The following is a 12,405-nucleotide window of genomic DNA, read 5'->3' on the forward strand; positions in this document are numbered from 1 at the left end:
TAGCTTTCACCACGGGTTCTTGCCGATCCCCATCAGTTGATGAGGATCACCCCCTCAGTTGGCTCCTGGGCCAATTAGTGCTGCTGGCCCCGCCTGGCCCAGATCACTTTAGTTGGCTCTTTGCTGCTGGCTGGTCGCCTTTTCAGTCATTTTCCCTTTGTTTTCTATACTACCCCTCTCCATGAGGGGGTTTTCAACCCTTTTAAAACTCGGCCTCATTTTCACCAGTTATTCATTTTCCCGGTGAAGTCCTTTCCTCCTTCCCACCCCACAACCTTCTCCTTCACTTTCAGAAGGTAGCTTCCATATGGGCATCTCAGAGAGGCAGAGGACAGCTGACCCCTGCTCTCTAACCTGGACCTCCCAAATCTGCCTCTCACTCTCCCTTCTATTAACCTTTGTTCCTATTGGGTCTCCCAGCATGTCATGTGCTTTTCTACCCGAGTGAAATTTGTTCCCCTCATCCTCTCTTTATTTCCAAATTCTTCTCAACTATGTTAGTTGTCTATTGCTGCTGTAACAAATTACCACAGACTTAGTAGTTTGAAACAACACACATTTATCCTCTCATAGTTCTGTAGGTCAGAAATCCGATTGGGGTCTCATTAAAACAAAACCAAGGTGTCAGCTGACTATGCTCCTTTGTGGAGGCTGTTTGGGAGAATTTGTTTCCTGCTCATTTGGGTTATAGGCAGAATTCACTTCCTTGTGGTTGCAGGACTGAGGTCCCTATTACATTGCTGGCTGTAAACTGAGGACCAATCTGAGTATTTATAGGTTGCTGCATCCTTGGCTGGTGGCCTTCTTCCTGCACCTTCAAAGCCAGCAATGGCAGGTGAAGTCCTTCTCAGGACACATCTTTCTGACTTTCTTCTCTGTGGCCTCTTCCATTTTTAAGCACTCATATGATTGGGCCCACCCCGATAATCCAGGATAACCTTTCTAATTTAAGGTCAGCTGATTAACAACCCCAACTCCATCCACACATTTGCTATGTAACACAACATATTTACAGGTTCTAGGGATTAGGACATGAGCCTCTCTGGGAAACCATTTTTCAGCCCACAACCACATAACTTAAAACATATATACCTTTTCTTATGAAAACAATTATAATACATATTCATTACAAAATATATTAGAAGAAATAATATTAACAGCGACATCATGACTAACAACTATGTATATTCATTCATTCATATTTTTTACTTACAAACAACTTCATTATCTACACTCATTTGTAAACCTTTTTTCCACTTAATTATATATTGAAAATATTTTTTTCACCTGGCCAGAGTGGCTTAGTTGGTTGGATGTCATCCTGTGCACCGAAAGGTAGCTGGTTTGATACCTGGTCAGGGCACATACCTGGGTTGTAGGTTCTGGGGCACATATGGGAGGCAACAGATTGATATTTCTTATGTTTCTCTCTCTCTCTCTCTCTCTCTCTCTCTCTCTCTCTCTCTCTCTCAACATGTCATTGGGTGAAGACTGAAAAAATAATTACTTTTCATGTTAAAAATTCCTTTACATTACTTTTAGAAATATATAGTATTTTATTGTATGAAGTTCCATAACTTGGTTAACTAATTTCCTTTTGTGGTTTACCTTATTCTCTGTTACTGTAAATATTGCAACAATAAATACTCATCACTCTTTTAAATACTTATATAAGTCATACTTTCTCTAAGTCACCTTCCCTGTCCCTTTAGTTTACAGGGAAAATTTAAAAAAATTGAACTATGAGGTGCTTACTACTTAACATTTACTCAAGGAGTTCCTATCTTGTTACTTGATTTTCTATGTTTGCATGTTGTGTCTCTCATGGACTCATTAATTCATTCACTCATTTGTTCATTCATTTAGCCATTATTTGAATATTGTTCAAGGCATTCTGCTGAGCCTTAACCAGCAGAGCTGATATTTTCTGTATCTTCCCTCTAGTCCTGTGTCTACAAACTTACAGTTATAAAGCTGACATCTAATAATAGTTAAACCAGATGCTGAATGAGAAAATGACATTCACTCTTTTTTACCTTAGTTTACATCAGCTCTATTTCATCATTCTTTACTTCAGTTCCCTAAGGAAGAAGCGTCCTCATTCTTCTCTCTCACCTGTGCCTGGTGAAGAATTAACAGTCTGTCAATTATACTTACAAACAAACTAGAATTAAGGGAGTCAGAGCAGCTCAAATGGATTATCCAGGGTTGGGGCTCTGTTCTCAGGAATGAGGTTTTAGAACTCTGCTCATTAATGCTTATATGATCTGCAACAGAAAGTTGGAAATGTGTTTCTTTATAAATTTCAAAATCTCACTTAAGAAGCCAAGATTTGCCAAAATCAATATGAAATTTTTGATTCCTGATCATAAGTCCAACAAAATGCATTTGTGCCAAACAACAGACTAGAGTTTTTTAAAAAGCAAATATAGAAAGTATAGGGTCTCGAGAGTTGAATGTTTCGGGAAGAAAATTAATGATAGAGAAATTTATATAATTAAGTATTCTAGCTTTTAGAAGCCTAATTAAAAACATTCTCTGATCTCTCTATGCAAAAGTAAAACACTTGCCTAAATTATTAAGGCCTAAAATGATGATTCTGATACTGATTTGGGGCCTCAATTTCTACCATATCTATTGGTTTTCTTATTTTTCATTTGGAGTTTAAAATAATTGCTTTTTGGGGGAGACAAAATGGCAGCAGAATAGATAGATGTGTCCTAAGCCTTGTCCCAGAACAGATAGAACAAGCAATTAAATTGAATAACAACCAACTCTGAATTGGTGAAGTAGACATAGCTGGTGAGACAATTCACAGCCGGGAAGGGCAGAGGACACCTGGAGAATGCCCAGAGCACTGAGACCACATGAGCAGAAGCCACGTGAGCAGCCTGCCCCAGGCCGAGGAGTGGCAGCCTCACGCGGCCTGCCCCCGACTGAGGAGCAGCAGCCCCATGAGCGGCCTGCCCACGTTCGAGGAGTGGCAGCCCTGCACAGCCCACTCCTGTCTGAGGAGCAGCAGTGTCATGAGTGACCACCCCATCTGAGGAGCAGCAGCTGCGTGAGCAGCAGCCCTGTGAGCAACCTTCCCCCATCTGAGGAGTCTTAGCCGCACGAGCAGCCCACTCTCATCTGAGGAGGAGCAGTCCGTGAGCAGCCCGCCCCATCCAAGGAACAGCAGCCTTGTGAGTGCCCGTCCCAGTCTGAGGAGCAGCAGCTTCATGAGCAGCCTGCCCCCACCAGCCAGAGGAGCAACCACTGCTGTGAGCAGTGCCCACCAGAGGAGCCACTGCACCTGAGGATCAGCCCCTGCATGACTCGACACCCAGATCCTTCGGTGAGAGCAAAATTGAGGAGACAAAGAAACCCCCAAAGGAAAAAAAGGGAAGAATCACCAGAAAAGCAGCTAAGTGAAATGGAGGCATGCAATACTAGTATGTCAGAAAAAGAATTCAGAATGAGGGTCATACAGTTCATTAACTGGATGGATGAAAAAATCAACAATTTATATAAGAATCAAGAAGAAATAGTGATATAGCTGCAATAAAAAACACCATGGAAAGTTTCAACAGTAGATTAGGAGAAGTAGAGGATCAAATTAGTGAATTAGAAGACAGGGAAGCACAACACACACAAACTGAACTGCAATTGGAGAAAAAAAAGGCTGGAGGAGAGCCGAAGGGAGCTTTGGGACAACATGAAATGAAGCAACATACGAATAATAGGGGTGCCAGAACAACAGGAAGAGGAACAAGGGTTAGAAAACTTATTTGAAGAAATGATGTCAGAAAACTTTCCTGGTGTGGGAAAGAAAAAAGCCACACAAGCACAGAGAGTCCCAAACAAGATGAACTCAAAAAGACCCACACCAAGACATGTCATAATTACTATGGAAAATGTTCAGGACAAAGAGAGAATCTTAAAGGCTGTAAGAGAGAGACAGAAAGTTATGTACAAGGGATCTCCCATTAGATTATCAAATGATTTCTCAACAGAAACACATCAGGCCAGAAAGGAATGGAAGGAAATTTACAAAGTGGTGCAAAGCAAGGGACTGAATCCAAGAATACTCTATCCAGCAATGCTATCATTCAAAATTGAAGGGGAAATAAGGAGTTTCACAGACAAAAAAAAAAGGCTAAGGGAGTTTATCACTACCAAGCCAGCAATGCAAGAAATGCTAAAGGGACTGGTGTAAAAAGAAGAAATAAGAAGGGAAGAAGGAACACAGGCACAAAAAAGAAAAATGGCTACAAACAAGCACCTATCAATAATAACTTTAAATGTAAATGGACTAAATGCTCCAATCAAAAGACATCGAGTGGCTGAATGGATAAAAAAAATGACCCATATATATGCTGTCTCCAAGAGACCCGCCTCAGAACAAGAGAATCACACACACTGAAAGTGAAGGGATGGAAACATATCTTTCAGGCAAATGGAAATGAAAAAAAAGCTGGGGTAACAATAATACTTATATCTGACAAAATAGACCTCAAAGTGAAGGCCTTAACAAGAGACAAGGAACACCACTTCATAATACTAAAGGGATTGATACAAAAAAAGGATATAACCCTGGTAAACATATATGCATCCAATGCAGGAGCACTCAAATACATAAAAAAACTCCTGGAAGATACCAAGGGAGAGATAACAATACAATCATAGTAGGGGACTTTAATACCCCACTGATATCACTGGATAAATCCTATAGACAAAATATCAGCAAAGAAACAGCAATCTTAAATGACTCACTAGATCAGATGGACTTAATTGACGTCTTCAGAACATTTCACCCCAAGCCACGAAATATATGTTCTTCTCAAGTGCACATGGGACATTTTCAAAGATAGACCACATATTGGGTCACAGGCAAAGTCTCTCCAAATTCAAGAAGATTGCAATCATATTAAGCATCTTCTCAGACCACAATGGCATAATATTAGAAGTCAAATGCAATAAAAACAATAAAAAATTAAAACACTTGGAAGCTGAATAGCGTACTATTAAACAATGATTGGGTTACCAAAGAGATCAAATAAGAAATTTAAAATATCCTGGAAATGAATGACAATGAAAATACAACAATCCAAAATCTATGGGACCAATGAAAGTAGTCCTAAGAGGGAAGTTTATAGCTCTAGAGGCCTACCTCAAAAAACAAGAAAAGATAGTACTAAATCATCTAACTCTATAACTTACTTAAAGAATTAGAAAGAGAGCAATAAGAAAAGCCCAGAGTGAGCAGAAGGAAGGAGATAATAAAGAACATAGCAGAAATAAATGACATTGAGACCAAAAAAACATTACAAAAGGTCAACAAAACCAAGAGCTGATTCTTTGAAAGGATACACAAGATTGATGAACCTCTAGCCAGGCTCACCAAGAAGCAAAGAGAGAGGACCCAAATAAACAAAATCAGAAATGAAAGAGGCGAAATAACAACAGACCCCACAGAAATACAAAGGATTGTTTAAAAATACTATGAACAACAACTCTATTCCAACAAACTAGACAACCTAGAGGAAATGGACATATTCCTAGAAAAATACAACCTTCCAAAACTCAATCAGGAAGAATCTAAAAATCTCAATAGGCCGATAACTATGGAAGAAATTGAAGCAGTCATCAAAAAGCTTCCAACAAACAAAAGCCTGGGGCCAGATGGCTTCACTGGGGAGTTTTACCAAACATTCAAGGAAGAACTAAAACCTATCCTCCTCAGATTATTCCAAAAAATTCAAGAGGAAGGAACACTTCCAAGCTCATTCTATGAAGCCAGCATTACCCTAATACCAAAACCAGATAAAGAAAACACAATGAAAGAGAATTATAGGCCAATATCCCTCATGAACATAGATGCTAAAATCCTCAACAAAATTCTAGCATATCTTCAGCAATCCTCAGAAAAATTCCAGCATTACATCAGAAAGATCATATGCCATGACCAAGTAGGATTTATCCTGGGGATGCAAGGATGGTACAATATCCACAAATCAATAAACGTGATATATCACATAAACAACTTGAGAGATAAAAATCACATAGTCATATCAATTGATGCAGAAAAAACATTTGATAAAATTCAACACCCTTTCTTGATAAAAACTCTCAGCAAGGTGGGAATAGAAGGATCATACCTCCACATAATAAAAGCCATATATGACAGACCCTCAGCCAACATCATACTCAATGGGCAAAAACTAAAACCATTTTCCCTAAGAACAGGAACAGGACAGGGATGCCCACTCTCACCACGCCTGTTTGACATAGTACTGGAAGTACTAGCCATTGCAATTAGATAGAAGAAGAAATAAAAGGCACACAAATTGGATAAGAAGATGTAAAACTGTCATTATTCTCAGATGTCATGATACTGTACATGGAAAACCCGAAAGACTCCATCAAAAAATTTTTAGACTTAATAAATGAATTCAGCAATGTAGCAGAATACAAAATTAATGCCAAGAAATCTATAGCATTTTTAAATACCAATAGTGAACTTATAGAAAGAGAGATTAAAAACAATCCCATTTAGCATTGCAGCAAAAAAATTAAGATACCTAGGAATAAACTTAACTAAGGAGGTAAAAGACCTGTACTCAGAAAACAACGGGGCACTGGAAAAAGATCTAGAAGAAGACATAAACACGGTATGGAAGAACATACCATGTTCATGGATTGGTAGAATCAACATCATTAAAATGTCCATACTACCCAAAGCAATCTATAGATTCAATGCACTCCCATTAAAATACCAACGGCATATTTCATAGTCCTAGAACAAACTTTCCAAAAATTCATCTGGAATAAAAAAAGACCCTGAATAGCCACAGCAATCCTGAGAAAGAAGAACAAAGTAGGAGGGATCTCAGTACCAGATATCAAGCTGTATTACAAAGGCTGTTATTCTCAAAACAGCCTTGTCCTGGCACAAGAACAGACATGTAGGTCAATGGAATATAATAGAGAACCCAGAAATCAACCCAAACCACTATGCTCAATTAATATTTGACAAAGGAGTCAAGAACATACAATGGAGTCAAGACTGTCTCTTCAATAAATGGTGCTGGGAAAATTGGACAGATACATGCAAAAAAATGAAACTAGACCACCAACTTACACCATACACAAAAATAAACTCAAAATGGATAAAGGACTTAAACATAAGATGGGAAACCATAAAAATATTAGGGGAATCCACAGGCAGCAAAATATCAGACATATGCCAAAGCAGTATCTTCACTGATACAGCTCCTAGGGCACTGGAAACTAAAGAGAAAATAAACAAATGGGACTACATCAAAATAAAAAGCTTCTGTACCGCAAAAGAAACCATCAGCAAAACAACAAGAAAGCCCACTGCATGGGAGAACATATTTGCTAATGTTATCACCGATAAGGGTTTAATCTCCAACATTTACAGGGAACTCATACAACTTAACAAAAGGAAGGTAAACAACCCAATCAAAAAATGGGCAACAGACCTAAATAGACATTTTTTGAAAGAGGACATAAGAAAGGCCAAGAGACATATGAAAACATGCTCAAAATCACTAATCATCCGAGAGATGCAAATCAAAATGACAATGCCGTACCATCTCACACCTGTCAGAATTGCTTTCATCAATAAATCAACAAATGACAAGTACTGGCAAGGATGCGGAGAAAAGGAATCCTCGTGCACTGCTGGTGGGAATGCAGACTGGTGCAGCCACTGTGGAGAACAGTATGGAGTTTCCTCAAAAAACTAAAAATGGAACTCTCATTTGACCCAGTGATCCCACTTCTAGGAATATATCCCAAGAAATTAGAAACACCAATCAGAAAAAAATATATGCAACCCTATGTTCATAGCAGCACAATTACCATTGCTAAGATTTGGAAACAGCCTAAGTGCCCATCAGCAGATGAGTGGATTAAAAAACTGTGGCACATCTACACAATGGAATACTACACTGTGGTTAAAAAGGAAGGAATTCTTACCATTTGCAACAGCATGGATGGAACTGGAGAGCATTATGCTAAGTGAAATAAGCCAGTCAGAGAAAGATAAATCACATGATCTCACTCATTTGTGGAATATAATGAACAACATAAACTGATGAACAAAAATAGATAGAGAGACAAAGAAGCATTGATCAGACCATCAAACCTAAGAGGGAAGGTGGGGGGGTGGGGGTAAGGGGGAGAGATCAACCAAAGGACTTGTTTGCATGCATATAAGCCTAACCAATGGACACCGACACCAGGGGTGTGAGGCATGAGTGGTGGGGTGGGGGTGGGGGTAATGGGGACATAAGGAAACATATGTAATACCTTAATCAATAAAGAAGAATATAATAAAATAATTGGTATTTGACAGTTTGTAGCAATGGTATATGACAATTAGGAAGATCTTTTCCCTATGTAATGAATTAAAATATTAACATCTTTTATCTCCCTCTCTTTCTCCTTCTCCTTTTCCTCACTGTTATTATTTTTATTGCATGGTGGTGACCTTTTCCTTTTTTCCCCTTTTTTGTTTTTCTAAGGCTCTTTCTTGTCAATAAAGTTAGCTTTTGAACTGAATGTATTTTATCAGTGATTCCTTAGTAGCAGTAAGTGCTTCAAATAAAAAAGGAAGCCTGAGTTATTGGTGGCAAACCCTAATAGAAAATTCTGAGCTAAAGGAATTTGGAGATAGTGGTCTATCCACGCCATTGTCATGGTGACTTTTTTTGAGGTGACAATAACCTAATGTAACCCCTTCACTCTAATGGGTAACATTTGGAGTGGCCTATGGAGTAGAGTCCAAAGGCAGAAACAAATTCTGTCTCTACATAGGCTCTGTGCTAGGTGACTGGGAGAATGTGAAAACATGTTGGTGAGAGGAGAGTATAATAAATGATAACTTAATGAAAAAATAAATGATCTCATGTGATAAAGTATATAGGTAGGAGGTAATAGTAGATAGAAGAAATAAATAAGGGTTAGAGTGAATGAGTGGAGGGTAGTTTGCAATTTCAAATAGCATGGGTGCGGTAGGCTTTATTAAATGGTGACATTTTAGCAAAGATTTGAAGGAGGTGGGAGTTTTCCATATGCCTTTCATGGACATGAGGATTCCAGGAAGAGAAAACAACTCACCTGTGTATTCAGATGCTACCTCCCATGAGTATTAGGGAGTCACCTCTCTGGTCTCTGTCTCTTATATTCCCTATAACCCGTTTTGTCTTTTTACCATACTCCAGGCCTTTATTCAGGGCTCAACTCACCATCAATAAATCCATTCTAGTTTCCCCCTTGGTGGAGAGGGGAGTAGGGGGTTGACTATTTATAATCATATTCCTTAAAGTGAAACATCTACAAGATGAATAGTCCTTTCTCTTGCTAGTATTGACCAGCTCCTGTATTAAAACTCTGGTACATTATGATGCTAACTGACCCATAGCAAGACTTATTAGGTGGCCTTTTTTACCTTATTGGTATGTCCCCCGCCTTAAGTAAGAAGATGGATAAACACCTACAAAAGGAGGTAGAGGATGGAGAACACCCCATAAAGACACACATTTCTGGAAATTCAATCATGCATCCTTTAACCATGGGGCTGCGTTCTGAGAACTACATTGTTAGGTGATTTCATCATTGTGTGAACATCATAGAGTAGGCTTACACTCACCCAGATGATGCAGCTTACCATCGTAATTGTATGTGCTACACTTTTATATGTCTGGCAGCACAGTAGGTTTGTTCATACTGGCATCACCATAAACACGTAATGTATTGCGCTACAATGTTAAGATGGTTATAATGTCACTAGATGATAGAAATGTTCAGTTCCATTATAATCTTATGGGACCACCATCCTGTATGCAGGTCCATCATTGACCAAAATTTCATTATGAGGTGCATGGCTGTAAATATTTATAGGAAATTTTGTTGTTAACTTACTATAGGCTATTTGTTCCTTCCACAAGAATAGCTTACATTATAAAGCATGCTTTTAATTATCCTGACTCTTGGATTTTTATAAACTTGGATCACTTCCAGTTTGGAAAATCTCGCTCTCCCTCATCCTTTCCCTAATGGTCTGATTCTCAGTGAACTGAAAAGAGGGTGGCTAAGACTGGAAAGATCAGAGGCAAAGGCAGGCTTGGTGTAGGGGGTGATACATGCATCAGTCTGAGGCTTCCCATGAAGAAGGAGCTCACACCCTTCCCTCGGCTACATAGCCCAGGACTGAAGCTAATACCCAGAAAGAGTAAACTCCAAATTCTGTGAAAAGACAGAAGCAGCTCCTTTATGATAGCCCAGAAGTTATGACAAATGAAGACACAGCCAAGAACAGATAATGAAAAATTTTGAGTTATTGCCATTGTTTCTCATATTCCTGAGACTTTTGAATTAATTTAGCCAACCAGTCTGAAGATAAAAAGCCAGAAGCTTAATCAAATACATTATGTCTGGCGGAGTGTCTATACTGAACTAACTCAAAGTCCTAGTGGCAGTGTGGGATTTGTATAAGAAGTGGCATGGATTTTTCTAGGAGGTAGTAATGTACTTATCTTTACATTTGAGGCCAAAGTGCTTGGATGTGATGGTTTGTATACTTTTCCTATTGGATTACCATATTTATTTCTTCTTTATTTCTGATTTACCTTAATTTACTTCCTGGGGGAGACAAGACGTTCTTCTCCATAAGTCTGAAGAATATTTATTTATTCATGGGGGGAAATGAATGTAAGGCCAACCAAATGCCCAGAAAGTAGCATGTAAGTAATAACCTTTGCAAAAAGCTCAATTTGTGCAAGAGTTGGACATTATGGAGCTTATAAATACTTGTGGTAGATGAAGAACATCAGACCTTTAATTTTAATACTTACTATATTTCTCATTGTCTTACATGGATATGTACTAGTTTTTAAAGCCCAAATTATAAAGTGATTAAGTTGGAAGCTCACTTATATCTTCCAGGTTTAAGTATGGCCTTAAAAGAACTTAAATGTGCATTTGGGGGCATTTTGCTGGCATGCCATGCACTTTCCATGAACAGCTCAACAGCTAAACAAAACCTGAATGAATTTATGTCCTTTCAGAGCTCAGGCGTTTATAAACAAATTATATCTACTGTGTACTTACTTTGTCCCTCTTGTCCAGGAGCTCACCCAGCTCACCGTGTGTGTGTGTGTGTGTGTGTGTGTGTGTGTGTGTGTGTGTGTGTAGCAGACATTTGCACAGAGCAGTGTGACATTCAGAGAAAGTTCCAGGAAAAGCAGTTGCCTTTCTCACCTCTGGCATAAAAAAATAGGCTTTTTGCCAGGGTTTTGGACACCTCATTCTTTACTAAGCTAACTTCCCTGATGTTTAGCTCTGTCCTCCATTCCCTCTCTTTGCCTCCCAGGGCCACTCAGAAAAGACTGCCTAGTCCTCAGCAGTGGGGTGAGCTGGCCACTTGCTTGGAGGCATCAGAATGGCAGGGCTGTCATCTGTTTAGGCTGTAAACACTATAAAGCTACTTTTCACAAAGTTATGTAAAGAGTTGCTAATGTCCCCTGAAGAGTTCCCTGCCGAGCTGGCTGCACTGACATTTTGGAAGAGGCAGGTTGGGACGTGTGTGGACGCTTCCCCTCCTTCCTCTTGCTGTTTATGAGCCAGCAGCTTGCTGTGAAAAGCTGTCATTTCCCCGCGGGTGTGTAGAACCAGTTTCTCCGGCATGCCAAGCCACGGAGTGGAGGCTCAGCCAAAGGAGGAGCTGGTGAGGGGCTGCAGAAAGCGCCAGAGATGCATCACTTGTTTAAACTTCAGGTGTGAAGAGAAGTGAGAAGGAAAAAAGAAAGAAAACCTCCCAAACCATCAAGTTCTCTCAGTTATCTGGGGTTTCAAATGGTGGAAGCACGTCCTCTGTCCATTCAGTGAGGGTGGAGGGACACGTGGCGCTCAGTGATGCAGACAGGCTGCACGATTGGCTCACAGCTCGCTGGCTGGACAGAGGCTGGCCTGCGCTTGGACGCGGGTACTTGGCAGAGATCATGGAGACCGGTTTTCCCTGACTGACTTTCATCCATCCCTTTAGAGGTTAAATGCCTTTAGAAAAATTCAAAGTTATCCAAAAGGAGTAAAAAAATGCCTTTTCTTATTTTTGGAAAAGATCTGAATCAACATCTGAAATCACCCCATTTGGATTTTAATGGTGTAGAGCGGTACTTTGGTATCTCCGGGAACAACACCTGTGCTGTCATCATGGGTAAAACCAAACCAACCAACCAAACAACAATCAGGAAAACAATGACAAACTGCTTTCCCAGTTGCCTGCGAAGCACGGCAGCAGGGCAGTCAGAGTTCTTTCCCAGACCTCCTTACACACATGCAAATGTCGAGACAACCTTTCGGGAGGCTGTATAAAGGCGACAAAGGCGATGAGGC

Source organism: Myotis myotis, unplaced genomic scaffold, assembly GCF_014108235.1.
Source record: "Myotis myotis isolate mMyoMyo1 unplaced genomic scaffold, mMyoMyo1.p scaffold_m19_p_2, whole genome shotgun sequence".
Classification (NCBI taxonomy): domain Eukaryota; kingdom Metazoa; phylum Chordata; class Mammalia; order Chiroptera; family Vespertilionidae; genus Myotis; species Myotis myotis.